General features: G+C 47.7%; 1 protein-coding gene across 4 annotated transcripts in view; it reads right to left on the minus strand.

Moving 5' to 3' along the window:
• The window catches only part of CDKL1 (cyclin dependent kinase like 1), a 1,210,180-nt gene extending 1,202,265 nt beyond the window's left edge, over positions 1–7,915 (minus strand). For 3 of the 4 annotated variants that reach the window (XM_069638983.1, XM_069638981.1, XM_069638984.1), the window contains exon 1: positions 7,685–7,915. The gene's annotated coding sequence lies outside the window, so the exon portion shown is untranslated. The remainder of the gene's footprint in view (positions 1–7,684) is intronic. The other variant, XM_069638982.1, reaches the window with a different exon arrangement.
• Positions 7,916–12,459: the final 4,544 nt, after the last annotated feature.

Raw genomic sequence — 12,459 nt, forward strand, 5'->3', positions numbered from 1 at the left:
CAGTTTTCTTCGGATGTAACCATGTGAACACAATGAGATCTGCCAGCCGCTAAGAGCATTGAGCATACTTTGCTCATATGCTCTGTTTGATTATGTTTCCACAGATCCTCCATCTAGTGCCACCATGCCAGCCCCTTGAGATCAGTACTCCACCAAAATTCTGTGGACAAAGGCATTCTCATTCTGTAAGTGCATCATTTTTGGCACACTTATTTTAACTTTCCATGCTTTAATAGTTCACTCTGACTTCTAAAGCCAAGATATTCATTGTACTTTATGGGGTTTGTTTTAGGTACCCTTCAGTATTCATAAGGCACGATACTTCCAGAACAGCCTTACAATTGTGAGTATCCCTTGGATCTTAGGTTGATGTTCACACATTTAATTTCCCTCAACACACTGATTTTCTTTGTGTGTTTTTGCCCTAGGACCACCAGAATTTATTTTCTCCAATAAGAAAAGATGCTGTGGTGCCCATCCGAATTTCTTGTTTCCAGTCCTGAAGAAAAGCACTACCCAATGGGACAAGGTTGAAACTAGTGCAGGGTGCTTAGGTTTAGGACTCCCGACATAACTCAACTTTGAAGACATATATAGCTCATTGTCTCTTCTAGTAGAATACAAAATGTGTGCATTTTCCTTTTTGTATTCACTTTGTGGACTCACAACGAGATATATCTGTTGGTTGTTTAAATGTCCAGTACTGTGAGTCTGGCACAATAAGAACCAGATTCGTATTGGTCACTTTATTGTTGTGTTTTTTGTATGCCGTTCCTTTTGTGATGAGATAAGAGGAAGCATATTTTTGCTATTTTTGCTAAACATGTATTGTTTTACACATGTATGAAAGTTGGTCTTGTGAGGGAATGGCCTAATTATTTGGGCTTTTTGAATAAAAAGCAATGTTTTTGTTCATTATGAGTTGTGCTTTTTATTCAACTTGTGTCAACCTCAGCTAGAATTATGTGTAAGCGTTTCAATCCACCAATCATGATCTGCAAATCTTGAGAACTTCAGAATTCTTAAACTGAGTCCCAAAACAATGTGCCATGATATGTCTGAGTGTTTGAATGCTTCAGTTTTCACAGCGTGTGCATAGCTTATTGGCATATTGGTCCTTGTGTCTGGCAAATAGTACTTCTCTTGTTGGAATGAGATTTACACGAAACCTGAGGAAGTTATTTCTACATTTTAAATTGGGAAGGCGTTTTAAATATCCCAGCAGGAGGTCCTGGGGTTCGTCACATGACGATGGAAACTGGTGTAGTATGGTAGTGCGCATTTCTGTTATAACTATGCCGCACGGATATTTTTTGCAGCTCCTTTGCTGCCATGCATCAGGAAGATGTGTGCACCTACCACAGAATAGGGGTTGTACCTGGATGGCATGAAGTGGCAATGGGCATCGCCTCAGTGATCATTGTGAATCACCAGTCAACGAGATGCAGAGTTTTGAAGGACCTGCAAGTCCGAAATGCATTGGCATAAACCGCACCTGGGCATTATTTTCACTCGATAAAAGTGATCATCAGACAGCATTTAAACAGAATATGTTTTATTTCTCTGGAATTGTACAAGAACGAACTGAGCATAACAAGCCTGAGTGGTCTTTGGGGTGTGCAGCCCTCACCAACGGCTATCCAACCTTGGGCCCTTTTCCCCATGTTCTATTTCAGTGCCTGGCACAGAGACACTAATCAGAGGGTTTGCACCCCACTCACATGATTTAAAGTAATGGATAACTAAACACACCTAGGTGTGCCCGCTCACCAACCATACAACTCTACTGTAATATGCCATCTTTTTTTTAAACTTTTTACCAGACTGGTTTGCCAACGTTTGTCCTGATGAGTCCTAAATACAGGGATGCATATGAGGCCTGAATACTGAATACTGTATGTGCCCTCCGAGGTACCAATTCCCTCGCAGGGGGAGGGTACACCATGTACTCCGTTGTTGCCTATGTGAGTACTCCTGCAAAGCTGCTGTGGAGCTGCCAGTGACTCGCATGTACAATCCCCGGAACAGTGCTGCCCCCAGATCATGTTGCTATGGGGAATTTGATACAGGCGTACCCAACCATGGACCTAGCTCTGCTGGCCTCGACGTTCCAAGGCCATAGTGAGCAGATCCGACAGGGCTGGGACGTGGAAGATGCCTGCATTCAGACAGGAATCCCTATCTCCTAGAGAATGCACAGGAAAAAGCATGCAACGTTTCAATGTTAACCAACGGCCCCACTGATTGGGCGGCCAACAAAATGACTGAATGGAGGCAGCCTTCTGATTGGGACCTGAATTCCTTACCAGCCCCTCACCCCCTCCCCGATCCATAAAGATTTAGGGTCTGCTCTACCTACCTGTAGTACGCCCTTAGGCCAGGCTCCGACTGGCCTACTGGGAAAAAGGGCAGGGTTCGAAACTGAGGGGACCAGGGAGGTATTTAGCCCCATCTTCGTGCCAAGGAGAGCCTGGTTAGCCAGACGCCAACAACTACCAGGAGCTACTTTTGTCTCCCTATGCCAATTAATGCAGACATATCTATGTCAATGTAACTGTGCATTTGGGACAATCTATAAATACACATTAGGACATAGCTATACGACATTAAAAGCATAAGAGATCCTAAATAATGAACAAAATTATAATTTTGCATTTCATGTTTAAGTTAGATTTTCTGAACGGTGTGTAAAAGTTCCTTGTTCCCCAATGGTAGTGCCTGGTAACTTGTAAATGCGGATTCCCAAGAGCTGCCTTTCAGCCCCTGCTCGGCCACGCTTAATTTCGATCCCTGTAGGGCAATGTCCGCAATGCAGGCCCAACATACTCGGGTGGGCCATTTTTTTGGGGAGAGTGCGCCAGGTTTTTGGGCCAAAGTGTGCAGCTATCATACTGCGTTCGACCTCCTATCTTTCTCCACACTCCAGTGTGGCATCACTATTTATCTTCGGCCCCGATGACGGCAGCAGCGATTTACTGGCTGCCCACCGGCATTGCTTTTGAAATCATCAACAGTTGCCGAACATTACCTAGCAAACATCCCCGACGAAGGGTTTTGGCTCGAAACACGTGTTGGCTGGGCTTTCACGAATAACAATGCATTATGTACTCTTGTTAATAATGCTGTGCCCCCCTTTTCCTTTATTTGGGCCTGTATGAACGATAGTGTCATCTTTTTCTGTTCAAAATCTCTCATTTTTTTTAAGTGAGCTTGATGAATCACATCATACCCATCACTGAGGTCAAATCACTAATGTAAGGTCATTTGCAATGGATGTCTCAGAATGCACAGCAGATGGATTCTTTGTCAGCGAGGCGCCCAGTGTGACAATGTTCGCGCTCCACCCAATTACGTTTTCCGAGTTACTTAACTCTGCAGCTAGAACTTTTGACCAGTGTTACAGGACAAATATTTCTTAAAATGCACAAATTGCAACACGTTTACCAAAAATATCCCTTTGGGTTCTACTCAAACAGTCTGTTACAAAAAGGAATGAATTACCATTTGCCACTGTGAGCTATTTTTTTTCATTGGTGCCTTAGCCAATTTCATACCCAGGTCAGACCCTTCTCTGCGCACTAGTCTTTGAAAGATAAAAAAGGTGCTACACCAAAGACCTGACACGAAGATGCCCTGGTGGAGCCCACCGCCTGCCAAGACCCCACCTGACCACAGAAACTGGACTTTGACCGTTGTTCAATGAATTACGTTTTACCCTGCATTCCTGTCCACCCGATCTCGTTCTCAGCGCTTGGCCATGAAACTCAGCAGGGGTGGACTGGGAAACAAAAGAGGCCCTGGAAATAATTGTATGAGTGGCCCCAAATTACACATTTTCACCAAGCCCAACCCTTTTGCTATGGAAAAATGTGGAAATGCAACACAATAGAGGGCCAGAGTGCCAAGTCCTACAGGGAAATCTTCAGAGTTCCCTTAAGGCCAGACCAGCCCTGATGCTCAGCCATTGCTACCACAAGGTGAGCCAAGGGGAGCTCAAGGGAACCCCTGTTTTGGCTGGAGCAGTTACCCACTTGGAACCTACATTAGGCTCCGGGTAAACCTATTCTACTACAACATAAAGTGGGAATTGAAGGGGGAGAATGATTTCACTCATATGAAAAAAGATATCGCCCATCCCCCTGCCCACCACTCCCCAAAAAAAGCATAATACAATATAATGCAATAAGGATACGGAAAAAAAAATCCCATTGACGAACACGATCATTTCCGGATGTGTGTATGATTTGGTCGCTGGGTGTCTAGTTTTCCTTCCCTCGAAAACAAGAAATGTATGTATTTTGTTCTCTCTTTTTAAATACAAAGGCACTGTGAGTAAGGAAGTCATTTTTAAAAGCGTGCCCCGATTTGAGAAAAAAAAACGTTAAATGTCTAATCATTGTTTTCGTTCCAAACAAACACCCCACTCACGCACCGAAATAAAAACAACTTGTCCTTAAGGCTGCAAGACACAAACCCACCACTCAGTGTGTGCAATTGTGTCCCAGTGGCAGGGGTTCTGTGTTCTGGGCAAGCGAGGCCGGGGAAACCCAAAGATCACACGCGTCAACGGGAGAGCTGGGACTCGAGACGAGGGTCCGCCACACCGCAGCAGGGGATCTTGTGAGAACAGGTACGCCGCATACGGGGAAGCCTTAAAAGCCAACGTGCAAAGCCTACTGCGCTGATAGGAAAACAGGACCGTTTCACGCTAGCTCCCATGTAGATATTCGTTTATCAAGATCTATGTAAAATGCCACAATACTTCCAGCGAAACATTTGCACGCGTGTCGTGCGTGCTGCACCTGAAACCATATTTGGGACGTGTGCACGCTCTACACAGATGGGAACAGAATACTGGGCCCGGGAGTGGGGCGCAGCGACACGGAGGGTTGTGCCCATGCTAGTTAGTATACAACACCACAGCCTTGCACTCTACAGCACACAATTTTATAGACAGGTAACGCAGTGGTTAAATGAACCGGTAACAGTTGGAACACGGATGATTGAATATTCTCCAGGACACTTTTTTAACTGCATCTTTCCCTGATTCTGTCCAGATGGACCCAGGTGGACAGACTCTGGGACACGGAGTGACCCAACCAAGGAGACACTGCGGTTCTTCACACGTGTACCCCAAGATATGTCCCCGCCTTGTGTGGCCACCATCCCCCATGTATTTTATATAAAGACACAATTAAAAGCTAGATGAAGCAGCCCAACGAGGACCAGAATACACCGCGGGCCTGTGAGATGGCAGCGAGCCGGGCACGTGCCACCGTTTCTCGGGGCGGCCCTGGCAACTGCCACACTGTCGTGCACTCGTGTTCTTCGCGTGCCAGGCGGCAGGCGCACATACATTGCTCGTCCAGTTCTACATCTGCATGGTCTACAAATCAATGGTCATAATGTCGCTGAGCTCCCTCAGAATGCACCAACATTAACACGAAGTACACCATCAGCGAAACCGTGCTAAACACAACATGCATCATCCATTCAGAACCCGCAAGTGCACACGTAGTAGCGCGCGCGCGCTCACGCACCGGCCAAACAAGTCATTCAGACAAAGTAAGCAGATCACTCATATCGAGGAAATACGTATACTAACATATAAAGGAAACACACACAGGGGATACCGAGTACACACGTTTATCACCGTACAGGGGTCACGCACAGATCATTTATACCGAGTACACACGTGGGCACGCACACACGTATAACCCATGCAAGGGGCACGCACACATAATCTATACCGATTACACACCACGTATATCACCCCTACAAGGGACACGCACAGTACACACGTTTATAACCCAGACCGCACACGCGTATATCACCCATACAACGGGCACGCACAGATCATCTACAACGAGTACAGAGGACACGCATACGCGTATATCACCCATGCAGGGGGCTCGCACAGTACACACGTATATCACCCATACAGGGGGCACGCACTGTACACACGTATATCACCCGTACAGGGGGCACGCACCGTACACACGCATATCACCCATATAGGGGACACGCACAGTGCATACGTATATCACCCGTACAGGGGGCACGCACAGTACACGTGCATATCACCCGTACAGGGGACACGCACATCATCTATACCTAGTACACACGCGTAACACCCATAGAGGGGGCACGCACAAGAGACACGTATATCACCCATACAGGGGGCACGCACCGTACACACGTATATCACCCATATAGGGGGCACGCACCGTACACACGTATATCACCCATATAGGGGGCACGCACAGTGCACACCTATATCACCCGTACAGGGGGCACGCACAGTACACGCGTATATCACCCGTACAGGGGACACGCACATCATCTATACCGAGTACACACGCGTATCACCCATGAGGGGGCACGCACAGTAGACACGTATGTCACCCGTACAGGGGGCACGCACCGTACACACGTATATCACCCATACAGGGGGCACGCATAGTGCACACGTATATCACCCGTACAGGGGGCACGCAGCCGGTTATCACACGGGCCGAGTAAAGACGCATACTACCCACACACGGGACAGGCACAGATCATCCAGACCGAATAAAGACGTATATTATACCCATTTACGTGCACACATACATTATCCATGAGGTAGAAAGACATATGTCACCCACACAGTGTACACGCACAAATCATCCATGCAGAATAAACGTATATATGAGTTACCCTTACAAGGATACGTGCGCATCCAAACCGAGCAAAGGCGTATGTTACTCATACATAGTACACTCACATAGATTATCCATACCGAGTAAAGACATATTTTTACACACACAGATCACCCATGCGGACGTGTATATGATCATCCATGAAGCGTAAACGCGCACATTACTCAAACAGGATGCACACGTAGATTACCCATGCAGAGTAAAGATGCATATTACCCACACCGTGGATCACTCATCCACTCACGCAGATTCTCCATACAGCGTAAACACCTATGCAGTGTACATGCAAATGATTCCTTCCATACGGATAGTGTCCACTCACAGATGCCACAAGACAAAGTACACACACGAGCATCATCCATTTGGAATTCACACAATCAATGCATATGCAGTACCCGCATAGCAATTCTCTTATTAATACATCGTGCACACGTGCAGTCAATCATGCAACACGCGCCTTGCGTAAGGAGTACATACACGGATTAAAAATGTGCACGCAGACCGTTCGCGCACATCAATTATCCATGCAGAGTGCACGCAGGTCGCCTGCACACAGGTCAGAACAGATCACGCACATGCAGACAGAAAAGCTATTTTTAGAGTGCACGCCCGCGCAGTACTATGCAGACGCCACTCGCGCAGACTACAGAGCAAAGACAGGCGGGAGACATGAAAATAGAACTGAGAACACGGGAAGGTTGAGCCGCCACGGATATGGCGCGTGCCTCCCCCCGCCACTAGGGGGCGCTACCTGCAGGCAGGAAACGGAGCAGCTACACCTGGGCAGAGACCAACCCCACAACGAAGGGAGGGAGGGGGCCCGTTGGGCAGGCGCGGCTGCTGTAAACAACGGCACCTCTCTCCGGATAGTACACACGGGCGGCTGCCGCAACACCCAGCCGACCGCCCGCCCGCTCGAGGATACACACCCCAGGGTGCCCACTGACAGACGCCCGACCTCCGTCTCCTCGCCGAGCGATACATACCCCGCTCCCGGTGCAGCCGCGGCGTCGGCTCTTCTCCAGCAGTCGGACTCGAAGTCTCGCAGAAGAAAACTCCCCCAAGCTGTGCGGCGACCGGGGCTTCCGCTGCTCCGCGCACCCCAGGGATGCTGCTCTCACCCTCCGCCGAGCCCCCTGTTTGTCTCTGGGTGCTGAGTCTGCACCAGAGGAAGCCAAGCGCCCGCACCGCACGGCTCTCCCCCGCAGCCAATCAACGGTCGAGCGGGACAATCGCTGTCCCGCCGCAGCCAATCAGCGAGCCAGCCCCTCTCGGCACACATCCCTTCACCTGGCCGAGAACAGCGCCTGGGTATAGTGATGCAAGAAGAACCGGCGGAGGCAGCGCCGTGCCCTGTGCGATGACCACGCAGCGTGACCGCGACAGCACCTGTGAGCACGAGCAACTAACTGTCAGGGGCACTCGGGCGGGCCCAGTTTCAAAATAAAAGCACGGAATGCACCGGGCGCCCACGCTCATTGTAGTTTAACCCAGTGGCCATCGACACTGTAGCAAATTCCCGTTGCTGTTCCCAAAGTGATCCACAACTGTAGTGGGTAGCTCTTGCTTCCCGAAATTTCCCTCCATCCTGTAATAAGAACCCGGGTGGGGGGAGCGGCAGTTGGAGAAGGGAGAGCCGTTGGATGGTGTGTGGGCTCTGGGGCTACGGGATCCTTCTAAATAAAAGCTTACCTGCTTGTTGGCCTCCGCCTGAGTTACTTCAACACACTTGAAGGGTGTGCTAAGTATTAAACTGTGCGGAGTGGAGGGCGTGCAGCACACACTAATACATACATGCCAACCCTTCCGATTTAAGCAGGAGACTCCCGATTTCTGAATGAAAAATGGGGCTATTTTTTACTGTCTCCAGCTTAAAATAATTATAACGCCAATGCAATCCTATGGGAAAAATACTTTCTCCCGATTGCTGTCGTGAAATCTCCCTCTCAGGGCCTGACGAATGTTGGCATGTCTGCTAATATATATCTCTGTGCCCACCAACCATGTTTGTAATGTTTAAAGACAAAGCAGGTTTGTAACATTGTTTGGGGGTTGCTAAAATACCCAGGCAGGCAGAGAAGATGTGAGATGACACCCTGGATGACACATGAAACGAGAGCTCGCTCAGCTGTACGAAATCATTCCCGAGCACACACGCCACAAGCGGCAGAGATGTGTGTGTAGCTGTGTGTTTTTCCAGAAAAGGGTTAATGGTTCTGTTAAAAGAAGGAAACAAAAAAGAAGTATGATACCAGAAGACTGGATAAAAGGATTCCCCAACCTGCACTGAAGAACCACTCACATACATTTGTGAACACATTTTGTGGAAACTGAAAAGATTTGGTGAAGAACAGTGTCAACATTTATTGTACTGAGTGGAGATTTTAAACATATAATACGATAATCACCATTAGGCACTTTGTTCCACACTGACTCAAAAGTGATACTACCCTGCCCCTGTATTGGCACAATATACCAAGAACACCACAATGTTCCTATACAATTCATTTTTCACATTCTAGACAGTAGCTTCCTCAAATTCTGATATTGATGTATAATACCAAAGTGATCCTAGAAAAGGCCCAATGTCCATACAAGTAACTTGTTGCCAAAAACAAAGATGCTAAATTATCTGATGGATTATACCAAAGCAATCATGGAAGATACCCAATTATCATATGAGTGTCTCGTACCAAAGACAATTATAAGTAATGCCAACACGTGTTTCCACCTGCTATCGGGTCCTCCTCAGGGCATGTACTAGTTATCAATTCTCTGGGTGCTATACGTGATTCAACCCACAAACACTATTTGCATATCACACAGCTGCATCATTAATATTGCTGCATCTGAAAGCCCTTGAAATAAAGCGAATGCCAAGTGTTCATAGAACAGGGTCTTTCTTGAAATAAAGCAAATGCCAAGTATTCATACTGTTCTTACACAGTGGCAAGCTGTCATGACCACTGTGAGGGGGCACACATTGTGCCACACGCAGGCTCCCACCAGAACCCTGAGGGCCTTAAAACCACTGCAAAAGAGCTTCTGGAGCCGGTCCTGGCGCCTTTGGCACCAGGCTCATATGTAGGAAGGAAGGGCTGTTCAAACTAGGTCCCATTTATGTACATGGGCCTTTAAATCTAACATGGAAGCACCCACACAGTCTAGTTCTAAGAACCAAGCCATGCGGTCTAGTGTTTTGGGTGTGGCAGGCCTGGAACTCCTTTGCCTGGTACTACTTTACCTGGGCTATATAAACCACACCCTGACTGCAGAACACGCTGACTGCAGAACATGCTTCGTGTTATTCTGCAACCAGCAACGTGATGCTCACCGTGTCCAGCTCCTGGTCTTCAGCATCTTCCTGTAATCCTGCAAGATCAAGAACAAGATTATTCCGTCTTACCTGAGAAAACACCATCCAGCACTCAGCATCTCAACTGGGCTGCAATCTGTGGAAACCGAGAGAAGAAGAAACATCACTCACCTGTGAGTACTAGCTTAAGGACTTCTGGCGAACCACTACAACAGCTGCTGTTCAAACATTGCGACCTGCAATAACGAGAAAGGGAAAAACAATATTAGAACGCGCGCTTCCAAAACATCGAATTCCATCAGTTTTACCTGAATTCCATCCCGCTACGCCACGCTTCCATCCGGAGCACCACAGCAATATCTGCAAAGGAATAGAGACATATTCAGGTTCGCTTTCAATATTAAACAACCGCGCAGCACTGTACTTACCTTAACGGATTCCGGGGGCCTGTTTTTCAATGCGCTCTCATCCACTCGCAGCACCACAGCGGCATATGAGGAGAAGAAGAAGAAAACACAGGCTACCTTTAAAAGACAATAAAGGCGCTGCACTTCGCACTTTCTCTGACCTAGAAACGTGCCTCTCTATCCAGCACGCCAGCATCAAGACCTTTGCACCTGAAAAGTAGGAGATAAAGACATTAACAAATTCCCACCATAAATAGAACAAAGACTTACAATTAACAAACCTACCTGCCTACCAGCGGATTCGTGGTCACAGCAGGCCTGGGCCCAAGGAAGGCGTACTGCACCAGTGAAGCAACTCTGGCAGCTCGCCAACAAACGTCAAGAGCCGCTGCACAAGAAACGCAGGACAGATAGCTCACTCTACAAATTACTAAGGTGAGAAAAGAACCCAGTGGGAAGGGAATCGGTCAGAGGGAGGTGGGAGATTCACCCATTAGAGACAGTTATCACAAATCCTCCCTTCTGTAATTGCAGATTCATTATTCAGCACTGGGCAACTAGACATCCATGGTTCCAGATCTCAGAGCCTTCCAGACTCCCCCAGGGATATCAGGTGAGCGTAACACTACCCCTTATCCCAGAACTTCTGGACCAAGTCAAGGATGCCCAAATTTACACCAAATTGGACCTCGGGGGGGGGGGGGGGGGCGCATACCATCTCGTGCGTGTAAAGAAAGGAGACAAATGGAATACCGCCTTTCGTACTAAGTATGGGCTGTATGAATCTCAGCTGATGCCCTTTGGGCTTTGCAATGCTCCAGCCGCGTTCCAGTTCTTCATGAACGATGTACTATGGGAATTGATCGACGTATGTGCCCTAGTTTACATCAACGACATCTTGGTGTACTCCTCTTCCAAACAGGACCATGTCAGGCATGTTTGCTCCGTCCTTGCGAAACTCCGACAGCACCAGCTATATGCCAGACTTGGAAAAATGCTCCTTCCATGTCCCCGAAGTCGAGTTCCTTGGTTTTGTCCTCAACCCCAGACCCGGTGGCCATTATTCCGGGTGACAAACTACTAGGACTACAACGTTATCTCTGGACGAACTCCAAAAGGAAATTCGGCTCTTAATGAACACCGAGGCTCTACAAGACTGGACCACTCAAGGTGAACATTACACAACAAAGAACCAACTCCCGTATTTCAGAGGGCATTTATATCTACCGAATAAGGCACTACACAAACAAGTAATTTCTGGTAATCACGACCCTCTGATAGAAGGACATCCAGGAATTTCCAAGACCCTAGCCAAGGTGAAAAGAAATTATTGGTGGCTGACCTGGTGAAAGGACATTACACAGTTTATTCTGTCATGTGGCATTTGTGCATAAAATAAATCCCTGAAACAAAGACCTGCAGGCCTTCTTAAACCTCTGGAAACTCCACCTGCACCTTGGCACACACTCTCCCTCGATTTCATCACAAATCTGCCTCCCTGTCATGGGTTCAACACTATCCTAGTGGTTGTTGACCTATTCTCTAAAATGGCCCATTTCATTCCGCTTAAGGGTCTACCAAACGCATCCAGTCTGGCAAAGGTGTTTTTAGAACAAATCGTACGATTGCATGGTTTCCCCTCCGTCCTGATTTCTGACCGAGGGAGTCAGTTTGTGTCTAACTTCTGGAGGAAGAGTTGTGGAATTGCCAAAATTGATATTCGTGTGTCCACTAGTCACCATCCCCAAACTGATGGCCAAACGGAGCAGACGAATCAGACACTAGAGCAATACCTACGGTGCATGTTACATCAAGTGGAAGAAAGCTGGAAGGATGTGCTGTGGATAGCCGAATATGCCTATAAAACTCGCTACACACCAGTACCGGACAGAGTCCATTCTGTACCGTATATGGAAGGCACCCACGTACTTCCGAATTAGATACCCCCATGGCCTTGCATATGCCCGCAGTGAACACTTTACATACGACCATCACTCAAGCCTTCAAAAAGGCAGCAGAACACTTGATCCAAGCCAAA

This window comes from Ambystoma mexicanum, chromosome 14 (genome assembly GCF_040938575.1).
Source record: "Ambystoma mexicanum isolate Mex_15411 chromosome 14, UKY_AmexF1_1, whole genome shotgun sequence".
Classification (NCBI taxonomy): domain Eukaryota; kingdom Metazoa; phylum Chordata; class Amphibia; order Caudata; family Ambystomatidae; genus Ambystoma; species Ambystoma mexicanum.